The following is an 18,445-nucleotide window of genomic DNA, read 5'->3' on the forward strand; positions in this document are numbered from 1 at the left end:
GCCCACAGAGAGGGGTGAGTCCTCAGATCCTACTGACCCTCTAGCAGAGCCCCCACGCCAAACAACAAAGGGGCCATCCTAAGAAGACCCTGGGAGTATCTGGAGGCCAAGCACCTGCCAGACGCCAGTCAAGGAGCCAGCCATGATGGCAACCCTCTCCATCACTGCATTGACTTTTTGGACTGTCCTTCCCCACACCGCCTTGTGAATGGCATCTGTCTGTTGGACTGGGTCACCACAGCAATGTGGTGACTACTCGACTATCTCATCTACCACAACTGTCAACTCACTGCTCCACCCCACCCCCAATGGAAATGTTCACCCCCCTCGCATCTCACCATTGTAAATAAAATATCCTCACACACATGTTGGCGTCTCCGCTCCGTCTTTATTGCAGGATGTGCAGTCTTCAACATGATCACAATGTACCAGGAGCATGGGCTGTATGTAGGCAATGATAAGTGGAAGTCACATAGGGAAACACAACAGAAAAACTGTCACTGGTCTGGGTGTGACATCACAGACATCACACAACACCTACCATCAGGATAACCCAACATGCACATGTCACAATGGCCAACAAGTGTCAACATACATGTCCTGTAGATGTCCCCAAATGACATGTCCCAGAAACATTTCTAAGCACCACTGAGCCTGCAACTGGCTGATGCTACAATTCTCACATGCCCCTTCATGACAACAGCAATATAATCGGACAATGGTAATGTTGCACATTGACACGCACCATCATGTGAAGTAGCGGGTGATGAGCTGTTCACGCAGGTCAACACCTTCCTCCTCTCCACTGTCCTCATCACTGGACATGACTTGGTTTGCAGGCTGGGGCCTTGGGTCCTCACCATCATCCAGGAGAAGGGGAATCTCCTTGTGAATGGCTAGGTTGTGGAGCATGCAGCATGCCACAACAATCTGACACACCCTCCCGGGCGAGTATGCCAATGCACCTCCGGTCTTGTCCAGGCAGTGGAAACGTGACTTGAGCAGACCAAAAGTACGCTCCACCACACGACGTGTCCTCCCATGGGCCTCATTGTAGCAGACTTCAGGGGACCTGGGATTCCACAGTGGGCTCAGCAACCAGGGACGGTTGGGATATGCAGAGTCACCTAGGCATGACAAAAATAAATAGACACTGCAACCTCGCTGAGGCTGAGGACAGAAGGTCACACACACAGCATGCCACACGACTAGGCATACTCACCCACAATCCATGCACGCTCGGGAAGAAGATTAGCCATCAGCTGGGGCACTATGCTGTTCCGCAGGATGTAGGAGTCATGGGCCGAGCCTGGGTATTTGGCACACACCTGCGAGATGGTCATATCTGTCAGGCACACCACCTGCACATTGAAGGAGTGGTAACGTTTGCAATTGCGGTATATGTGCTGACTTGCCTGTGGTGGCACAAGAGCGACATGGGTGCAATCAATGGCCCCAACAACACTGGGGATGTGTCCAAGGGGATAGAACTCTCCCTTCACAGCTGGCAATTCGGCACCCCTGGGGAAATGGATGTATCTGTCCTTGTATAGCATCATGGCGGACAGTACATCACGCAGCACCATGCTTAACATTGGTTGTGACATCCCACCAGTGCTGGCCACAGTCTCCTGGAACGATCCAGTGGCAAAAAAATGCAGGGCTGCCATCACCTTATAGGTAGGGGTGAAAGCTGTTGGATATGCCCTGCGGGGCTGCAGGTGGGGCTCCAATAGATCACAAAGGGTTTTCAGGGTGGCTCTGTCCAGGCAGCATTTCCGTATGATCGCAACATCCTCCATGTCCTCCAGCAGCGTCAAGTGACGAGTCAAATTTGGCCTCCTACTATTTGAGATGATAGTGGACACATGTCAATGCAATGATTTATGAGATGTGCACAGCATATCACGTTCTGGATGACACAACCACTACAATGACTGACATCTACAGTGACTAACAGACCAGCTGACATGGAGGGACAACTTCATCTACACAAAGGGTATATGTGTCAACTTACACAAGACAAGTACTTCCAACACCACCTTGGTCAATGTGAATGCACATAGGGATATGGCCACAGTTCACATGGGCACGCCTGGGAGTATAGCATCCAGCATATGTGTAACTAATCAAAACCACTGTCTCATACCTAGCTGCTGTACCTGTCACACCTTGATGCGTCATTGCAACCTGTCATCCATCCACCACACAATGACCACATTTGGCGCTGGAATGATGAATGTGTTAATGAGCAGACATGAGAGGCAATGCTAAATAGATCACCATTCATTGAGATGAGCATTGCTGTGATTGCCACTGGACCTCAACACATTGACATGTGTACATATTGTACAGTCCAGAACAATACTGTCCTGCCTACACCAACATCAAATACATAAGTGACATGTGAGTGGGTACAGGCAAATCTACGTTACACACACACAAACATAGCATGTGTAGCCATCAGTGGACTCAATTGAGCATTGGCATCGTGTGCACAATGATGTGCCATTGAACATGTTGGCACTGTGCACTGTTGATGTTGGACAGATGGCCATCGCCATTGTATGGCTTCCAAATAGTGGTAGCTACCGCCTGGCCCAGGCGGTGTGTCACGAGCACCCCCATTCACACAAGTGTGGTAGTGAGAGGCATGGAGACATGAGAAAATGGCAGTTGGCATGCTCTGCCGCCTGAATGGCAGAGCCTCGTGTCAATGTATGGCACCCAAATCGCGGTAGCTACCGCCTGCCCCCGGCGGTGTGTCACCAGCACCCCCATTCACACAAGTGCGGTAGTCATAGGCATATAGGCATGGAGACATGGGGAAATGGCGGTTGGCATGCTCCGCCGCCTGAATGGCGGAGCCTCGTGTCAATGTATGGCACCCAAATCGCGGTAGCTACCGCCTGGCCCCGGCGGTGTGTCACCAGCATCCCCATTCACATAAGTGCGGTAGTGAGAGGCATGGAGACATGGGGAAATGGCGGTTAGCATGCTCCGCTGCCTGAATGGCGGAGCCTCGTGTCAATGTCTAACACACAAGATGATGGACGAAATGTTGCACATTGGCAAAACATTCACCCCCAGTCACAGATCAGGGTTTAATCCATCGTTATGATGATGGATTAAACCCAGATCAGTTGACTGGGGGTGAGTGTTTGATTTGCTCAAACGCTCCGTCGATCATCCCATTTGGTATCGCTTCGTGTCAATGTATGGCACCCAAATCACAGTAGCTACCGCCTGGCCCCGGCGGTGTCACCTGCACCCCCATTCAAACAAGCGTGGTAGTCATAGGCATGGAGACATGTGGAAATGGCGGATTGCATGCTCTGTCATTAAAATCGCGATAGCGCACACCGGGCCCCTGCGGTGTGTCACCGCCATGGAGCTCACCCTAGAGCCAATGCGAAGCTCGATAGCGGTGGCATGATGCAAATTTGAAGATCGTGGTAAGCGTGCTCCGCCACCGCGGAGGCGTACATTGGCTGCATTTGAAAGATGCACCATTACGGTATCGCACCCTGGGCCCCAGCGTTGTATCACTGCCGTGGAGCATACCCTTAAAGCCAATGGGAGCCATGATTGTGGTGACATAATGCAATTTTGAAGATCACGGTAGGCGTGCTCCACCACCGAGGAGGTGGTCATTGGATGCATTTGAAAGAGGCAGACCTGGACCACCAATTGCTGCAGCTGGGCACCTTTGAAACGACCCCAGGGGGCTATATATGTGGAAGTGAGCCCCACATTGCCACTGCTCCCAGAGCCTGCTGCCTGAGACCCCTCACCTGCTGTTGCCTCTAGAGCCTGCTGCCTGAGACCCCTCACCTGCTGCTGCCTACAAGGACTGCTGCCTCAGACCCCTCACCTGCTGCTGCCTCCAGGGACTTCTGCCTGAGACCCCTCACCTACTGCTGCCTCCAGAGCCTGCTGCCTGAGACCCCTCACATGCTGCTGCCTCCAGTGACTCCTGCCTGAGACCCCTCACCTGCTGCTGCCTCCAGGGACTGCTGCCTGAGACATCTCACCTGTTGCTGCCTCCAGAGCCTGCTGCCTGAGACCCCTCACCTGCTGCTGCCTCCAGGGACTGCTGCCTGAGACCCCTCACCTGCTGCTGCCTCCAGGGGCTGCTGCCTGAGACCCCTCACCACCAAAATCCCCTGCTGTTGTATCACGTCCACAGTGATGGCAAGGACAGAGAAGATCCGTGCCAGTCCCTTCACGAGCGAGAAGCTGGAGGTCCTGGTGGATGAGGTGCTCTCACAGTACCCAAGGCTATATGGTGCCCCAAATGTCGTGGTAAGTCTTCAACAGTGGTGGGGTTCCTTTCATCCTTTCATCCTTGTGCCTATACGTGGTTTGCCTTGCTGTCTCCCTGTGTTGTTGCATTGAGCTGTCTGTGGTTTGAGTTCACTGACTGTGCCAGCCAAGTGTGCTTTGATGGTGTGAGGGTGTTGTGTTCTGTTCCTTGTGTTGATATGATGTACACATGCTTGTTGTGTGTCTTGTTGTGTGTCTCCATGGCCTTCCCTTTGTGTGCAGCCCACTTTTGTTTCCCTATTTGTTGTGCTCCATTGCTGTTGGCATGTGGAGTGTGTATGAGTGTGTCAGTCTGTGATATGTATGTGTGACTGTGCAGGCTGTGTTTTCATTTGGATGTTAATTCCTTGTGTGTGTTCATTTGTTTCTTGTCCTCATTGATATTTACCTGAGTGTGGTTGTGTGTGTGTTTCCCTGGCCCTGTGCTACTGTGCTGTGTGTTCCTGTGCAGCCACTCCTGAATTGTGTGTCTCCATGATTGTTTGTTGTGTGGTGCAGGGTGTGTATTGCCTTGGCTTGTTGTTGTGCATGGGGTGCACAGGAGGGCCACATGGCATGTGCCTTCATGGGGTGTGCTAGTGTGTGGTGGGAGGGGTGTGGCCCTGTGGTCTTTGTGCCATGCCCATGTCTGGCACTGGCCCTGCCTTCTGCATTGTGCTCATGTATTTGCTTGTGTTTGCCGCTGCGGTGATGTGACCGGGACATTGCTGCATGGTGGCGGTAGCTGAGTGTCCAGGATACAGCGGGGTGACTTTGTGGCAGGTGGGTGATGTGTGGGTGCCCTTGTGGATGTGTCCCTGTCCCCCCTAGGGTGTCTGATGTGTATTTGGACGCTGTGTCAGCCCGTGTGTTGTGTACTTGCGTACCTGCGGCGGCAGCCGTGGCGGTCCATACGTTCCTGGTGATGTAGCAGGTACAGCGCCGGAAAGACGTGTAGAGCTGGGTCCATGGCAGTTGTGACCGGACTCTGGTTTCACGCTCCGCTGTCGAGCTTTTGCCGTCTCTGGTTGGGCGGTGTCTCCGCTGCGGTGCGTCTGCTTGCTTGAGTCATCCTAATTTGTGGAGCGGGGCGGACGTCATTCGGCACGGCGGAGAGTATCCATTGGCTCCCACCATGGCGGTGGCGGGCGCACTGTGATGGCGGTGCGCCTCGCACCGTGGCGGTCGGGAATTGGCCTATACTATATGGCGGGCATGATGTTCGCTGCTAGCGGCTGGAAAAAGGCATTTTACCGCACCGCCAGCGCCGCGGTGGTCCCACCGCCCTACATCCTAATGTAGTATTTATTTTTTAAATAAAAACAACTAAATAAAATTAGGGACTAACTAAACAAAACTAACAAACTAAATAATGCAGCACATCAATAAAAATAACATTTTATATTTTAACCAACAGAAAAAAAGAAACCAGTGAATTACCTACAAACTTCAAAAAAGTATCCAGTAAGAAAAGAAAAACAAGAGATATGTAAGAATATTTTAAAATGTAATAATTATATGTAAATGTTACTAATTATATATATGAGGGAAATATCGGCACTGCAACACCCAGCATGCTATTCACTGGAGAGTTCATGCTAATGGAACAGTATGTTTGCAGTGTGTTCACCATGGTTTGTTTTTTCCCCGCCCTATGATTAAGGTGAAGTGCCACCGAAACGCGTCAGGGACTGTTAAATTAATTGAGAAAGGGTGCACTGTTTTTTGAATAAAAAGTTCTGTTGAACTCTCTTCTGCAGGAGTGGCGTGCTTGAGCTCTGGGGCAACTTTGGAGGATGTTAATATGCGGCGGCCTCGGCCGCGGAGGATTGCACTGCCTGGCGATTTCAGGACTGCAGGGCAGTAATGGAATGGCAGCCCAATCGCAGCATGGAGGAGAAATTGATTTAAAACTCGACATCTTTTCTCAAGCCTCACTGGAGGGCTGTAAACATTGTGAGAACATTGGGAATGTTGTAACTTTGGACAAATACATAAATGCTCTGGGGCAACTTTGGAGGATATATATATATATATTTATATTCATAAAGAAAATGACAGAAGGGGCAAAATCCATTTCTTCTCAAAAAGGGAAACTACTTTTGTGCTGCATGGACAAATAATAAAAAATGTACTAACTCGTATTCCTGAACATGTAATAGGACAATTACCTTCTATCCAAACTCTAAAACGCCTCATAGCTCAAACTAAAAGATCTACTACTCAAACATCACCATCCCCCCAAACATTTGCAGTAATAGAACTTTCACAAGAATACACAATCACACACAAAAATACAAAAAATCATTCTTTATGACAACAATAGTCATGAAAAAAGAATTATCATCTTTGCCACCAACACCAACATTCAAAAGTTAAAACAATGTGAAATATGGATGATGGATGTGACTTTTAAAGTTTGCCCTAAACCTTTTTATAAACTCTATATAAAGCATGGTGAATATGAAGAAACTAACATCCCCTTCAAATACACCGTATTCCCAAACAAAAAAAATATTACCTACATAGAACTCCTTACAACAATTAAACAACAAACAGAAAACTACTTCCCACAAAAAATAATAATAGATTTCGAGCAAGCAATGATTCAAGCAATTTTAAAAATATATCTACTTATTGCAATATAAGGTTGCTATTATCATTTCAACCAAAATATATGGAGACATCTCCAAAAACTACCCTAAGTATAGAATATGCCACAAACAGCAACTTTGCTTACCAAATAAAAAAACTAAGAGCACTGGCCTATGTACCAACAGAAGTAGCCAAGCATTATAATATACTTATCGAAAGTCCTTTCTACCAAGCCAACAAGGCAAAATTAACACCCTTGTTTGACTACTTTGAAGACACCTGGGTAGGAAGACTACATAGGTCAGGGCACCGAAGACAACCCAAATTCCAAATACCCAGGTGGAATATCCATGAAATCCCCCTAGCACAAAAAGCTAAAACAAATAACGCAGTGGAAGAATGGCATAATGCCTTCCATGCCACGATAGGAAAAGTACAACCAACTTTCCACAAACTAATAGAAGCCATAAAAAACAACAAAGGGGGTCATTATGATTGCGGTGAATCTACAACCGGCAGCCCGACGGTAGCGGATTCACCGCAATCGTGCAGCCAAATCCCGGCCGGCAAGTTGCGATGGCAGGTGGTGTGGGTGGCGGACGGGCGGGTGCGACAGCAGCAATCATATCGATTGATGCTGTTGGACCACTCGCATCACCTAGCAGGCACCGTCCACCATATTATGATGCTGCATCCCCAACAGCCTTTCCATGGTAGAAACCGCCATGGAAACGCTAACAGGGATGCACTTTGGGGGCCTGTTGCAGGCCCCCTTGAGCAGTGGGGGTTTGGCAGTGCACTGGGAGGGCACCTATGGTGCTCCCCTACATTTCCATGCACCAGGTGGCAGGCACCACGTGGTGCCTGCCACGTAGGGCAGTGAAATGCAAATGGTACATTTCAGACATTGCGGCGGGTGCTGCAGCCAGCAGCAACCACTGCAATGTTAGAGATAGACGATGCAACCGCCACGGTGGCGTTTCATCGCAATCTCATGTGCGCAACTGTTGCCTTCAATGACAATGCCTTCTATTTATGTTTTAAAAACTAAAACAAAAATAAAAGGCATTGTCATTTACAATACCAAAAGCTCAAACTTGCGTAAATGCGAGACCTATTGCATTGCAAATGCCCGGTATATGCTTTCCTGCCTAGAAATGGGCCCCTGATACTACCTTGCTTACACTGTTGTACATTGCTCCGATAGTCAGCGTTCTCATTAAACAGATCCAATCCAAGCCAGTGGTGTTTATGAGGGGCACAAGACAGGCATTTACCCTATTGCCGCTCAAATTTGCAATCACCAAGGCAACCTTTGCCATGCAAATTTGGAGAACACAATGCACTTTGGATATTGCCTTTACGCATGTGTGCGCACAACATAATGCTCTTTTCTTTAAACACCGAAAAGACAACCTCATGCATTTATTACGTGAAATCACAAAATGTGGTGCATACTCTGGAGTATTGGTCAACTGGGGCAAGACAAATATACCCGCTAACAGCAGTCACCAGGAGGACAGTAGTGGACTACCCTTTGATGTGGGGGTAGGACTCAAGCATAAATGTAGCCATAAATATTCATAATGATATGAAGGTTATCGTTAGGGATAATTATGGAGCCACAATCACTGCATTAGATACACAATTAGACAAATACATCACACTTCCTCCATTGATTGCTGGCACAGTGGCAATAACAACAATGGGGGCTTCCATCAGTTTCTGTATTTTGCATTGAATATACCAATCCCAAGCCCGGCTATGGTGGGAAATAATGACAATCCCACTAGCAAAGGTGGTACTAACGCTGACTCAAGAAGACACAGCAAAAATGAATTAAACAGCCACCGGTCATCAACCACATTTATGACTCAGGGGTCCCCTGATTCATGCATGTGGTTGATGACTTGTGATTGACTCTCTTGTTTATTCATTGGTGTCAGCTTCAATATACAAGGTTTTAGAAAAAGGATTGGCCATTGTTTCTTGAACAACTTGTCCTTAGAGTGGTCTCTAGTACTTGTTTGACACAAAAAAGACTGCAAGGTGAACCATGCATTCAGTTCAATTACTTCATAGCAGACTCTACTTGACGCTTATCCAGAGTTCAAGGGTTATTGCATGGACTCATATTTGTTCAGTGGATTTGCTCACTGTCTATGCCCACCACAAATTGTATGACAACTTTAATTTTTGAGACTGTTGGTTCAGTAGGTAGTGTTTTTTTTGATAATTTAAGAGTATATATAACTCTAATGATGATGGATGGATTAAGAATTTAAATTAAAATCAAGCGACTTTTTTACCCTCTACTTAAGTACGCCTCATCATACAATATATGTTATATCTATGGATTTATCTCATACTATGTACTTTCATTGTTAGTAGTGATTTGATTCTTCTTACATCAACTACCATACTAGCCATTATTTTTTTTTGTAAATTAGACCTTCAGGAGTTATTTTATGTCTGGGTTTATGCATATACCCAGCCTACTAGGAGATTATCCAGTTCTCCTATTGTTCATAATGGCAAAGGAAAGACACATTTATAATAACTTTTGATCAATAATAACTGGAACATCTATGCCAGTAATTATAATAAGCATGTCTCTGCCGAGCAAACTCAACAATAAACTCCATGGCGAGAGTCCAGCACAGCAGACAAGATCTAGCAGAATGGAAAATAAACTGCATAAGTTTAAACAAAGGCCAATCGTCCCTAGCTCTCCTCAGCTCTGCATCAACCAGGGAGCCAAACATACCCACCACACTCTCAACGATGCAGAAATTCCATCATGAGTGTGTTAGCCACAGTCACCTTACAGATTACCTAGAAATCTCGATGCTTATTCAATCTGGTAGAAGTTTTATTTTTCACTATTGTGGTCTTCTCTTAGGTTTGACTGAAACATCACAGAATCAGTTGGACACTTCATTTATTATCCAGAAAGACCCTCTTCCTGGTTAATGTAGATTGCTGCAGATGAAGAAAAAACTGCTTTCTCTGCTTCCCCATTTTAACCTATTTGTGCTTGGTGACATTTCAGGTTCGATATGTGTACTCCACAGTATCCAACACTAACATCACAGTTCTACCAGGGCCACATTTTTGTCTTTTCAAATTATGGAGAAGCTAGAAAGACCTTTTCATCATCACAGTCACTTCCTCATGCACAATTTCTTCCAAATCAGCTGACACTAGCCCCTATCTAGTCTGCAGTGCCTCCAGAGTCACCTCTTCTGGTACACACAAGATTTTCAGGTGTGTACTGCTCCTCAAATTGTCAAGTATTCCAGTGTCTTTTCAAGTTTTCTCTTGACAGTCGTAACATTCTTGTGGAAAGGCCATGCCTCCTGGATGTTCAGCCCACTCCCAGATTTATGGTCCCTCAGCGCCGTGATCCTGCCCTCTTTAAAGTTCACTGCCTGCCCAGCTATTGAGATTCTGTTCATGAGGGATCCCAATTTATCCTCAAGAGTGCACACAGCTGTGCCCACCATCACAGTCTTCTCACCAAGGTCAGTATACAGGCCCAGATTGAGCTATTAAGCCCCGGCTGATCTCAAGATATCTGTAATCCGACAGCAAAACAGAGGTTGCTCTGCAGTATCCCTCTAAGCCAGTGATACTCAAAGTACAGCCTGGGGGCCGCATGCGGCCCTCCCGACCTTTACATGTGGCCCCACAAAGGCATGTATCTCCTTTGTGGTTAAAAAAGTCTTCTCCCCCACCTGGGTGACCTGAATATGGACACACCCAGTGTTCTTTGCAGATGCCCACTCACATCGTTTTCCAGACAAATCAACTCTCAGTGGCGTGGACCATATCAGGTGATACTGGTGGCGAATACTGCCATGAAGTGTGGAGGGGTGCCGAAGTGGGTCAGCGCTTTCCATACTCGACGAGTCACAGGTCCCTCCAATGAGACGGCTCGTCTCCCAGAAGTAGCTCCAGCCATGACCGAGGGATCACTGGAGAGGGCAAAGCAAGCTGTGAAAATTCCAGAGGGATCTAGAAATGCACCAGAGCAAGCTAAGGGGGGTCAAGCTACACAAGACCCTGGTATACACGCTTGGGGAGATGGTAATGTTGTGAGTAGTATGGAATCTGACTTAGCAGAAGAGACTGGTGTGGAAAGTGGCTGTGTGCAGTCAAGGAAGAAAGATGCAGCAGATGAAATGTGGCCTGTGAGGCATAAAAAAAGGAACTTGCGACTTGCATCTGAAAGAGAATTTGCATCAATAAGTGAATCTTCTGAGTCTGATCTGAGTGAGTCTGAACAATCTACAGGAAGTTCAAGGAGGATAATGGCAAGAGTGCCATGTGAGATTTATTCCTCTGCCCCAAATGGACTTATCTGGTTACAAATGCCAGGGAGGGCGAGGCTCGAGATATCAATACTGATTGTCGAAATCCTGTTGAGAGTTCCTCGAATCTAGGCTAATTCAATTCTGTCATTGACCATACCTTTTCCACCAGGGTTCAGTGGTTTACAGACTCTGATTTTGGAAGACATTGAATTCCCACGCTTCGGAGCTCCACAAAGTTCTCAAGAGATTGCAGCATTTTAGAGCTGATCTGTTACAACGAGTCATTGAGGAGATTGGCTGTGATCTCATAAGGGATGTAAATTGAACCTGAACTGTAAAGAAGTTGCTTGAAAGAAGATAATCAAGGCCCAAGTGGAAGAATAATACATTAAGGATTTTCCATCTAGAAGAAGAAATAGGGCTATGGAAGTCTTCCTTTCTGTATAAATATTGTGTAAAGACTGTTAAAAGAATTTTCTAAGATTCAAGGAAACGTTACTCAAAGACTTTGTTGCACTTGAATAAGAGGCGGAGAAAAGAGACACTCTGCATTGATCCTCTTACATGCTATAAGCCAAGCCACTTTCAAAAAATAGTCTGGAAATTCGAATCTTAGGCACAAATGTATTATAGGTACCATCGTTGTAGGAGTAATTGTAGTGATAGCTGTGGTGATTATCAAGTCAATTCTAAGCGCACACAAGGTTGAGGCGCAAGGAGTGGGGGTACATGGGACATCCACACCTACCACTGCAGCCTCCAAAGAGGGTACTCTAGGATTTGATAAAGGCTTAATAGAGCAAACTAGTTGCTCTCTGCATGTAGATTTGTCTAAAGGTGATTATACACTGAATGCTTATGCTAAGTTGCTTTGCAAATATGTAAATACTATGGGTGTGAGAGATTGTTATGTGTGCATTCAATTGCCTGCCTTGGTCAAGGAAGGGATTAGGTACCATCACTACCCTTGACATACAACATAAGTTGTAGTCTGCTCATTAGTATGTTTTATGGAAAAGGTCATTACGAGTACTACTTCTCAAATTATGATGTGGTACTCTCTTTGAACAAATACGATTATTATAAGAAGGAAGAGAGAATGGGGAAATATTTTGAACCCTCAGTAACATTAGATACAGCTTACGCACATAGATATAATTTAACCTGCTCACTAACAGACATAGAAAAGAAATTTGTAGATAAGGTAGAAGATAGATATAGGGGATTATTCGTAAAATTTAACAATAGGGAAGGAAATTCTGGATGAGCCAAGGAAGAGTTAGATCACAAGGCTAAGGGAAGTTATGGTCCAATAGCTTTGGATTTGGAACAACGAGGCAAGCTTTACATTCATCAAGTTCAGAATCGTTATGAGAATATATTTGTGGGACAGAGTGTGTGTGACCATTTCTTTATGATCAATGGTCCTTGGAAGATGCTTCTGCAAAAAGCAGGTCAAGTGGTGCCAGGAGTATATTTTGTGTGTGGAAAGAATACATATGTTTGGCATCCAAACAATTGGTGTGGTACCTGCTATGTGGCAGTTGTGTTTTCAAAGATATACCACGTGGAAGATTTGGAAGGTTTGGGAGGAAAATTAAACCATAGAGAAAGACGTGGACTGAGTGCTTGGGAAGTTGTTCGGAGACGTATTTGGAACGATGATACTTAGTTTGGGTGTGGTGCTGAAAGACATCAAGATCAGGAAGTTGTCTACCATTAAGGATTAGTTGTAGGTTAACACAGCTCAGTCAGTGCTACTCATAGATGGGGAGATGGTTTTGATAAGGGCGCTGGTGATGCAAAAACGGCTTGCCTTAGATGTGCTACTAGCAAAGGAAGGCAGAGTCTGTCTGATGCTGAAGGTCCAACAGTGATGTACTTATATACCTGATAAAAGTAAACATCTGAGGGGTTATAAAAGTAACATCACTGAGATGCATCATGAGATACATGATCTGGCAACTGAGGGAGTCTGGGATAATATTGGAAAGGGATTTGGTGCATCTGGAAGATTGTTAGGAGGCAAGTGAGTTTTTTTTAACACTGTGAACATCTTCACGACATGCAAGACTTTCCATAGAAATGGACATATTCATTTGCTTTCGTACATTACTTTCACATAGGTTAGCCGATGGCTGCGTCTGTCATGGAGTTTCACACCCACTATCCCATCAGCTTCCGCCAACCTGTGCCTAATTGCAAATCTCCTGATGGTGAGGTCAGACTTCTACCATTTTAGATTGTTAAATATTGTGTTTGTGAATGTTAAGTGTCTCACCACCACTCAAAATGGAGGCTAGTTTGTATAAATATACAAACTTTAAAGGTATTTATTTGTTTTGCCAAACATTTATTATATAGACCCTTATTGTGGTTAAATGGGATATTTGTGTGGTTTTGTTTATAGTTTTATTGATGAAATTTTAGATATAAATAAATTTTTATAAAAATACATTTTTATACAAAGAATGTGTGAATAATGCATTAAAAATGTATTATACGCACATTTTTTCTTATATAAAAAATAGACATTCAAATATGCAATTTAAAAAAATCATAATTAAATGTTGTGTAAAATTATGTAGAAAATCTTTATTATTGAATTGTGTGTTTCATTTAAAAAAAAAATGTGTGCATATTTATAACAATTTCAAAGTTTTAAATGCAGACATACAAACCGAGGGATCATGCTAGACCAGGATATAATTACTTATTTATGTCATGAGCTGGGGTCAGATCTTCTGACTCACAAGAAATCCCACATCAATAACACCAATAGTCAAAATAATGTCAGCACTCCATTTTGTGGCCACAGGATCATCCCAATACACTGTTGCAGTATCTGTTGAAATGTACTGCAAGAAGTTCTTTCTTTAATGATGAGACCTATCAACAGATTAATATAGTTTCCACCAAATGAGGGTCTTATAAATGTGAAGGGTGATTTATATGCTTTGTGTCACGTACCATATGATTGAAGCAATTGATGGCACACATATTGCCTTGGTGCCACCACACAACAGAAAGCAGGTCTACCACAATCCAAAAAACTTGCATTCAATCAATGTGCAAGATGTGTGCTTACCAGATTTGTACATCTGCATATTTTTATTTTCCAGGATCAATGCTTCCTCTGTATAATAGAACAGCACCATACCCGTGCAAATGTCACAACTTGGACCTGGCTTGTTGCTAAGTACAATCTGTCAATATATATATTTTTTAATCTCAAGGTCAATGATAAAAAATAAGATTACATTTTTTGGCTCAATTTTCTTTCGTATTGGAGACTCAGCTTATCTTAAATGACTGTGGTTCTTAGAACAGCTGAGGAGTTTATCAATTGTTAAGGAAGTCTTCAATGAGGCCCGTGGAAGAACATGGAGGCCAGTGGGGTATGCTTTTGGGCTCTAAAGGCCAGATCCAAGTTTGGATAAGACTGGTGGAACCCTCCGCTACTCACCCAGTGAGGTGTGTAAAATCACCAGGTCATGCTGCATGTTACATAGCATAGCCCAAGCACACTCACACCTTTGCATGCACCCACTTAGACCGACACAAGCAGCAAACCCACACACAAACACAAACCACACAAAAAGGAGGCATGCATCCAAACATACAGACACCACCCCAACCCCCAGCACAATCACAAGCACTGCCCCCACAACCACAGACACAACCACCACCTTCAGCACTACCACATACACTGCACCCACCAATACAGACACATCTGCCACCCCAGCACAACCACATACACTGCATCCACCACTACAGACATAACCACCACTCCAGCACACCCACACACAGTGCACCCACCACCACAGACACATGCACAACCCTAGCACAACCACATACACCACACCCACCATCACAGACATATCCACCACCCCCTGCACATCCACATACACTGCCCCTCATCACCACAGACACCTTTATCACCACTGCCACACCCACATACACTGCACCCACCACTACAGCCACATTCACCATGACTACAAGCAGCACCTCCACAGCACGAACATTCAAAAAACAGAAACGTTCACACTCACCCATATAACACACACCAGCAAAGCAAAACACACCCAAACATTGATGACATATACCAGACCCACAGACACCTGTACCATAAACAGACACAAGCAAAACAGACATTTCCACTCCCACTCCCTCTTGCTCCCAACTCCCTCCCCACCATCCTCCCCATTTTTCCCATGAAGGTCTTCTGTTTGCCCTTACCCTGATCTCTGCCACACCCAACCCTCTCAAACCCACACCTAACCAATCCACGCCGTAACCCATCACTTCCACATCCCAAACCACTCCTCAAAAGACTGTACCCACCCAGACAACCCCCAAGGTAGCCCTAAAAAAAGGGAAATGCCTCATCTCAAAAGCAAAACCACTCTAGCCAAAACCACACCTCCTCAAATCCAAGATACCCCTCCCGAACCCAAACCCAACAACCCCCTACCCAAGTAGCTTCTTTGAGGTGCCTGTTCTGCCCACTAGATACCCCTTCCCGGGGACGTTACTCTGGCAGTACAATTGGAGGCAAGTTGAGGCACATCTGTGCACAGAATACCATTTGGACTGGCATTTGCCTTGTTTCAAACTATTTGAGAGACGTATCTAATAATGAAAAAATCACAATTTTTCTTTTCACTAAGTTTGTCCTTGCATTTTTTTTCCCTTTGAAAATGTTAGATTGCTAGCAATGTTTCAGCGTAAAATGTGTGGTATCTTTTTTCTTTAGCTTGATAGCAGGAACTACTACATGCATTTTAAATGTCTACTATGTAAAGTTCATACACTGGTTCACATTGTATGTGATGGTGATTTGAAATTAAGTGTAGCCAATCAACATAGAAGTGGACACTTGCACCTACAAAGAAAAGTTGAGCTATTATTTAAGGATATTTTACTACATGTGTGTTAGTTTCACCATGATTACTGATAACTACATACACATGCATTTCACCTTATAAGATTTTGTGCAAAAAGAAATATTATACAATACAGGGGTTGCACTATGCAAGGGGAAATGGTACATGGCTGAATATGTAGATGGCTTCAGATTTGGGACTGCCATTGATTGTCCAGGTCATCTATGAGGTGAGAATTACAGTTTATCATGTGCAATTTCTACATGAGGTTACATTGCACGTATCTAAATGATGTGTGGTGCATATGTTTTTCATGTGATAAATTTTGGCACTTTATTCCCACACACCTCCATAGTGAGTTTCTGATTTTTGATTTGATATCCTTTTTTTTTGCAAGTGTCCTTTTTTGTAAGACACTGGCACCTGATTTATGAACACAATGTGGTTACAGAGGTGTATTACTATACATTTCTCAAATGCCAAATTTATAGACATATTCAAGTGTTGAGCATATGTGAACAGCCAAGTGAAAATAGGTAACAAGTAATGGGGGAGGTTAACTTTGCTTCTGACAATAATGGTGTTGATTTGCATTGTAATCAGCTAGCAGTAGCAGAGGCAGGACATGTAGGATCGGGTCCGTGGTGGAAAAGGAAGTGGGAAGGTGAGTAAAGGTGAGTTTTTCGCTTGTAAGCATTCCATTCGGCCAACTCAGGTGTGGAGGTTTCCTCAGTGGGAAGGCACATCATGATTGGCCTGGTCCAAAAGCCGCTTTTGCCTATCTGGCCATTCACACAGTCGCAATTTTCTGGCAGTGATGGCAGGACGCTGCATATTTCTTCTGTGCAATCGCCAACATCTAAATAGGGCAGTCAGACCACCAAGTTAGTGGGTGGGAAGAGCGCTAAAAAAACAACAGCGCAACCGATGACACCAAGATCTAAATCAGGCCCATAATCTCCTCATGCTTAAAAAATGAATCTGACCTTTTGTAATGTAACTGGTGGTCATGCAAAGCGCTCCAATGCCCATGTGCTGAGTTGGCACTATATAAAAAACTAAAATAAAATTAAAGCAAACTTATTAAAGTTTATATTAAGATGCTATTGCATCCCTGCATCTGTAGTTTCATTGCTTCTTATGTAGTAGATATTTTCCCCCTAACGTGTACACAGTTCAGTAGATCTCAACCACATATTGTCCAATTTCTGACTATATTGTAAAATCTTATTGCTTGGTGTTTTTAATTTTTTTTTTTTTAGAAAGAAGCAATTCTCTTTACCCAGTCATGCATCGCTAACATCACCAACAACATGCATTTTAACATGTTGCTTAATTTAATGAAGTGTGCTTGGTTTTTGAGAATTATCATGACATAATGGAAGGGCCCTTTTAAGAGACACCATCTTTTTAAGGAATCAGGGCTGCAATAGCAAGGAAAGATATTGTAAAAGCAAAACACAAACAAAAGGTAAAATAGAGTATATATTACAATGAATGATGCTGCCATCCACAAAATGGGGTGCAATCCACTTTTTAAACTGTGCTGCAACAAGGTGTTGACACTGCAGAAAATATCTAAACAGAGCATCGTATTATTTATTCAGTTCATAAACTATCCTTTTAGATTCTTGCTTGGACTGAAGTTCAATGCAGACTATTCCATTACCTTGCTCTATTCAGGGCTATTAGTTCTTCCCTTTGGCAGGTTCTTACAGTGTGCTCCAGTAGTTGCCTCCGCTAACAGGCAATGCTGTAGTGGTAATTATAGAGCAATGCTTCAGCAGGATACCATTGGAAATAACAGTCCTTCGGGTCCTTTGATGTTGGAAAATGACTTGTTCCCCATATTTGCCACCTCCACTAATGAGGACTGCAACTGCAAGTGCATTCAGTGTAAAATGAAAACATAATCGCAGTTTGTGCTTGGAGGCTATGAAAAATACATCTCATTTTCAACAACAATTCACAGCATAGTACCTGTGCTGCTAGCCTGGAATAACTACACAATGAAATGTACAGAACAAGAAAGTAGATGTATTAATATTTTCTTGCTAGAAACTACATATTTGTATGTTGGAAAAACAGCCTTGTATTGACTGGCAGGTAGCTCACCTCGCTTACCTACTGCAGGGACGGAAAGGTCCCCTGCATGGTGACAGACATGCACCCATGCACTGAGTGCCACAACTAGAATGATATCTGGATCCTTGGTACCGATTTTTGGTCATGGATGAACACATATAATGCATGTACACCATGACCTAGGTCTGTCTCACAAATTGCAGGCTTTAAACCAGGAGGAGTACAAAAAGCGTTACCCTCGTTCTGGTAAAGGGATCC

This window comes from Triturus cristatus, chromosome 4_1, assembly GCF_964204655.1.
Source record: "Triturus cristatus chromosome 4_1, aTriCri1.1, whole genome shotgun sequence".
In the NCBI taxonomy this organism is placed as follows: Eukaryota; Metazoa; Chordata; class Amphibia; order Caudata; family Salamandridae; genus Triturus; species Triturus cristatus.